Below are 6,738 nucleotides of genomic sequence, written 5' to 3' on the forward strand. Positions count from 1 at the left end.
CAGTAGATAGCAAATCCTCAGTCCTCGAAAGGGGCAAAGTGTGACAGAAAGCATTCAGCTACAGATAGTGGACAAAAAGATGGAAACACCTGGGTAAATGAGACACAAGCATAATGAAAGGAAGGACTATCACATGTGGCTCATGCATTAATTAAGCATATAACATCCCACCATGTATAAATATGCTGGACTGCTCTGGTTGCCTATAATTATGGCTAGCATGGCTAACAGGAGACCCCAGTCACTTTGAAAGAGGTGGTGATATCCGTGCATTAATTCGAAATACAAGGCGCACCGGTGAGCAACTACAGATCAAATAACTGCAAATATTAATCTGTGGCACGTGCTGCCAGGATAATCAAAAATTGCAAAATGAGAACGTCACAGAGCAGGATACCATAGGAAGGTTTTGCAGTGCATAAACTGTTCATCACACCCGGCAATGCACATTTGTGTGTTCATTGCTGCCAAGAGCACAGGAAATGAACTACTAAGTAGTGGTAGAAGGTGATATGGGCAAATGAATCATCCTTCACCATGTTCTCGACAAACAGGCCAGGGTTCATGTGGCACCAATCAAAGGAACTCTACAGCCCTGAGTACTTTTTTCCAACAGTGAAGTGTCTTGTTGATTCTGTAATGGGGCATTTTCCTGGCATTGCCGGGGTGCAGATATTCCCTCAGAAGGCAAGGTCCTTGTTAACCATTATCTTATGGTGCTGTGTAATAATCTTCAACTCATGTTCCAGTATTTCACTCCTGGGGGTATATTAACTAAACTGTGGGTTTGCAAAACTGGAAATGTTGCCTATAGCGACCAATCAGATTCTAGTTAACATTTATTTAGTGCATTCTACAAAATGACAGTTAGAATCTGATTGGTTGCTATAGGCAACATCTTCACTTTTTTAAACCCGCAGTTTAGTAAATATAGCCCCTGATGTTTTCTTAATTATCTTGTTCTTTCCACTTTTATTTCAGTAATTTCTTGTTTTAGAGCACTAAACATTCATTCATTTTCATATTTTCAGTAGCTATGCAGCACATATCTATGACAGAATGGACCGCCTATGCCACACTGTCTGTTGTGGTCCTGGGGACCAGTTGGGCTTGCCTTGCCACCATCCCCTTTCTTTCTCCCAAATGCGCCCTCTAATCATGGTAAGAGGTGCTTAAGCTGCTGCTACCGCTGGACTCCTTAGAGCCATCCAGAACCACGTCCTTCTGGGTAACTGTTGCTGTTAGTGTACCCCTTACCTCTTCCAGTAGATCAGGGTTACTGTGGATGGTTTCCCCCCTGGACTATCACAGTGGTCAGAGCTGCTGGGTAGCAGGCAGAGTGCTGGTACTAGACACTGGGTCCAAACCTCAGAACAGCCAGAAAAAGGATTAGATTTAGGTCTAATCTGCAAGTCACAGGAATTACAGCAGGGAAAAAGTTGTTAAAGCAAAATCTTGAAGCAAATGATGTTTATTAGCTCAAGTGTCCTATTAAGGACAATTCACACTGGTTTATGGTACCAGTGATCAGAAGTTCAGATGGAACAATAATACATTACATGGTCAAACAGCTTTCCTTTTATACAAATTCTGACACAAGCCCTGTCAGGTTGTAATCCAGCCCCCTGATCCGAGATGGCTCCGCAAATACTGAAATATTTAATTCAAAGATTAACATCAGGATGTCAGATGTTCTTTAAACTTGGATTTTAAATGCAATTTATACAAAATTTACACTTATCTGTAATATCCTAAATCACATTGATCAGAGGTTTCCTTTCACTTTAACCAGGCAGGATACAGGTAACAACTCCCTGTTCTGTATTCAAGTGTTGGTTACTCACAGATGCCAAAGATCTATTTAGCCTAATTGAGGTTTCCTCTAGAAAGGTTAAAACAAAAAAACAAATTTCCTCCCCTGGTCTCAGAAATAAATACATTTCCTATACCAAAATACACACAATATAAAAAAATCAGTAAGTTTCTAATACACAATATCAGAAATAAGTACATTTGCAATTATATAAATTAGCACACTGCACTAATAATTTAAATATATTTATACAATAAGTTATGTATAAGTGATCTAGCCACAATATCTATCTGCATTCATTTTTCTGTACATAAATATAAAATATTTTTATAATCATTATTGTTACCGTTAATTACTAACACCCTTTACTAACTAGTTTTAACAGTCTCTGCTCTACAGATATAGGTCTCCTTAAATGCGTGTCCTCCTTCTGGATGAGGGGAATCACAAGTGGGAGCAGTTCCTGGAATGTGGTTTCATTCATCCTCAGGAAATCCTGAAGCCATCATGATTGTTGTCCTGTATCTCCTGTAACACTGGCATATGAGAGAATGAGTCTCTCCTCTGGAACCACTCTTTGGCCAACAAGACCGATACTTTCTCCTTCTTTTCCTTTGGGCCTGTGCTTGCAGTGTTCTTGCCATAGCGAGTAGCAAATGACCATGAGCTACCTGTTGTTCTACAGTATCCATTATTTTTAAATTAATCGCTAATGTGCAGTTCAGAACAAACGTACACTATACACAAAGATGTGTTATAGACTGAATGACGTATTTCATTTCCCTGAATCTGACTTTTGCCGGTGATGTTCAGCTCTTTATTTAAATTTCTATGGCATATCACTGCCCATATATCATTTCAGTGTGTACGGAATCACAACCTTTTGAACGGACATTATTTCTTGAGCAAAATTTGATTCACTCCGGCAAAAATTGTTTAAAACGTGTAGGGTGTACGCAAAAATCATCCGACTGATCGGAACTTAAGTCGTAGGTAGTTGTTGTAGATAATGCATCAGTTGGAAATTTCTGTAGTGTGTATAGTTGGAGTAAGGGGCACTTCCATTTGAAAGTGTTGATAGGACAGCTCCACCACTACTATGCCCCTTCCAGAGGGAGCCATCCTGTTTTTTTTAATAAAGCCTAGAAAAGAGGACCAAATAAGGTAAAATAAGAAATACCAAATTAGAAAAACAGGCATTAAGCAAACAGTCAGAGCAAAGGAAGGCAGTGCAGTGTCCTCCAATGGATTAAGAGAAATGGATTTGTTTTATGGCGAGTAAAAAGAAAAAATCCTATTTTTTCTGGCATACCATTGGGAAACACTGGGACAATGGGGATATTCCAAAGCTGCCCCTAAGGGAGGGATTGCTCTAAAATGGTTGTTCGTAAAACCTTGCGCCCAATGATCTCATCCAGAGATGCAAAGCCCTGCATATAGTAGAATTTAGAAAAAGTGTGGACAGACGACCACGTAGCAGCCCATCCCAACTGTTTGCTGAAACACCATAAAGCACTGACAGCCCTTGTCGAATTAGCTTTTAAAGAACTCCGGCACTGGCCTAGCCGACCGAAAGTAAACCAACCTGAATAGTCGCAGTGGTCCAACGTGCAAGAGAGAGCCTAGATTGTTTAGGTTTAGTGTGGCTGACAGGCAGAAAAGAACTCTACCAACTCTGGTCATTTGAATGATCTGGTCCAGCTGGGATCCAAAGAGAGTCACCCAATCAAAAGGTAAAGACTCTAGTACCCGTTTCAAGTCAGCATTTGCCAACCAAGAACGGAGCCATAATAAACGGCTGATGAATATAATAAGTGCAGAGAGTTTGGAATTAACAGCCACTGCATCCGTAGAGACTTGACCTAAAAATTTGAAGCCTCTCAAATGTGTTCAGCTAACACAAGCATGTCAGCCTGCAACCAAATGAATTGCAAACCCTTAGCCAACTGTTGCGCCTATTCCTGAATAGCTTTGTTTGCCTAGGCAGCAGACATAACTAGTCTAAACAGGCTGCCAGGGACACATAAGCTGAGCGAAGCAGAAAATCACATTTCTTGTCAGTAGTGTCCTGGAGTGAAACACCACCCTGCACAGGGATAGCCGAGGTTCTAGTTAGGCAGGAAATAGGAAAATCCACCATGAGAGAATTCTTCCATTTCACAGACATGTTGTAAAGGAATTTAAATTTTCCCAGCTTATGAAACTTCCAGTCAGACTTCTGCCAAGCCTCCGAAAACCAACTCCAAAAGCTATGCAGATGGAGGGAAACAGACCACCTGTTTCCCCTGCTGCTTAAAAAGGGAGAAGCCAGCAGAGTCTGGAACCTCAGGATCCACAAACCCTAAATATTCCTGAACCCACAAAATTAGGTATTTCATGCGCTGAGCAGTAGAGGAATCTTCAATGCCATAATAATCCTACACGTCAGTCTTCCGAAGCAACTCACTCTCTTCAGCAGAAGAGAGGTCAGAATCTGAAGAAAACTTTCTTAACCAACTCTGGAACATGACGCTTCCTAAGCATCCTATGGGGGGTGCTAAGGAGGCGTTCCAAGGAGAAAGAGGCCCTAGTAAGACCCTGGGCAGACTCAGCAAGAGACAACGCCAAACAAGCCTCAGTCTGGGATACCCCACTAGTGGATGGTACTGGTTACGTAGGTGGAATGTGTGGTGCAGTAAAAGAGCGAGAAGGGTCACCTACATCTTTGCGAGAAATTACCCAAGTGAGTTCCACAGAGGACATATAGACATAAGTAAAGCCAATTCTTCCACAGTCACCGGGGCAGTCGCAGGCAACCGTTGATCACGGAACTCCGCCTAACACGTTGCACACAGGGCATCCACAAGACAATTTAGCATTACATTTTGCACAAGTATAATGCAGTGCAGACTTTCCAGCAGCCACTTTATGTAACAGGGCAGATGGTTGGCACCCCAAAAGTAGTATAAGGAAGGATTCTACAGGCCTGGTGGTATGGTAGAAAGGCAAAGGTCCCCCCAGTAGTGTTGGAATAAAACAAGGAACACAGGGCTAAAACTGATAAACTCAAGGGTTTATTCTCTTTGTTTGTGGCATAGGGCTTTACCACTGATGCAGATCAGTAGCAGTAGTGTAGAGAAGTAATAGTACAATACCATCAACATGCAACGTTATTCAACATGTTAAAAAATAAATCACGTTTTAGGAATCTTGGTTCAACAATATGCAAACATAAATCAACACAATACTTTTAATTCAATTATAATAATTATACTTATCAGACAAAAATCAGCAGGGATGCAACAAGGATTAATCCAGCTTGTTCAGGTTAGATGCTTTCTAGTTCACTCTATGATATACAGAACCCAACGGGGTAAATTATAATCCACAGGTTTAAGCAAAGTTTCAGCTGACACATGAAGATTATTTACTTTTACAAATTGAAATCAGTAGTCTACTTACCAATCTGTCTAATGGAATAAGCAACTCTCTAACTTGAACATAGCAAAGCAAAATAAACGTATCTGTCTTCGTATGAGTCCTTCTGACATATCATGGGCAGTGGCAAGTTAGGTATTTTCCTATCCTGCAAAGGAGCTTCTTTCTGGGCTGGCTGCAAACATCCCTCAGGACAACAATTCAGCCATAGATTCAGTGGCTCTTTATGGGAAGATCCTCCATTAGTTCAGCCAGCACTTCTCTCTCTAGCCAGTCCGTTTTTGGCTCCTCCCCTTTTGCCAAGAATCTCCCTGAAGCCTTCTAGTACATTCTTAGGCTCTAGAGAGCAGCCCAGGCTGTAGTTTGCAGTCTGTCCACCCAAAAATGGGCGACACAATTTGCATTTAACTTCCCAGAGGCACTCTGGGGAACTATAGGTTTCTGAATGAGTGCATACAGTAATATACCTGTGATTTGCAGGGTATTACATTTAGTCTTGGAAGTCCCTTTCTCAGCCATAGTGGTAAAGATTAAGAATATTACCAGGGAAAGGACAGAAAGTAAATCATTTCAATAAACATAGAAGCTGTAAAAAATATAGATAGACTGGTTACTAACACCTATATAGTAATAATAAAACAGAGTAAATTTGAGTATAAAATCTAGAAAGTGTAAAAAATGTGACCAACAGTAGCACAGCAGGAGAGATATCGCAGCCTTTTGGCTAAGATCAAGTGTAGTATCTGTTCTTATCTGGCATAACACCCGGTGGTCATTACGACCACCGGGTGTTATTGTGGCTCTTCCATAGCGCAATCTAACACTGGTGAGGATTCAAACGGATGTAGACTCTGCTGCATGGTGTACGCCCAGTCCTTCTCACGCCCAATACCCAGTGGTCCTATTGCTGAGTGTGGATCTTCAATAGCACAATCTAACACTGGTGAGGAACTGCTTAAGATGGTGCTGCACCCGATCTTAGCCGGCCAGGAGCAAGAAGACGACAGCGAGGAAGATCAACTCCGGGGAAGAAGCTCTGCAGGATCCTGACCACTGGGAGGAAGACATCAGGAACGACTCCAGCCCTCTCCCCAGCAGAATCTCCTGCTCTCCTCTGCCCAGCGGAGGGATACCTGCACTGCTCCTACCCTCCCTGGAAGAAGATCGCCTTTCAGACCAGCCTCTCTGCCCCAGGAAGAAGAGCCAGGAAGATGGCTTCAGCTTCAGGAGCTCCTGCCTCCACCCCTGCTCCTGTCCCTGGGAAGAAGGAAGGAAAAAACCCTGCACCAAAGCCCCTCCCCAGAGCTGGAACCTCTTCCTCCACTGCTCCTGCTGCCCTGGGACATGGATACCACCCAGAGAACCCCTACTCTGGAACCCTGGATGAGGCAGACCGTTGTTCTGAAGGTGAAGGAGGTCAACGGAAGGGTCCCAGACCTGACGGCAGAGACCTTTGGGAAGAAGATGGTCCTCGATCAGGGCTTCTCGAAGGCTGAGACCCTCAGCAT

General features: G+C 42.7%; 1 pseudogene; it reads left to right on the forward strand.

Annotated features, from left to right (window-relative positions):
• The first annotated feature begins 5,937 nt into the window (after nucleotides 1–5,937).
• On the forward strand, nucleotides 5,938–6,051 carry LOC142155741 (U2 spliceosomal RNA; annotated as a pseudogene).
• Nucleotides 6,052–6,738: the final 687 nt, after the last annotated feature.

This window comes from Mixophyes fleayi, chromosome 4 (genome assembly GCF_038048845.1).
Source record: "Mixophyes fleayi isolate aMixFle1 chromosome 4, aMixFle1.hap1, whole genome shotgun sequence".
NCBI classification, from domain to species: Eukaryota; Metazoa; Chordata; class Amphibia; order Anura; family Limnodynastidae; genus Mixophyes; species Mixophyes fleayi.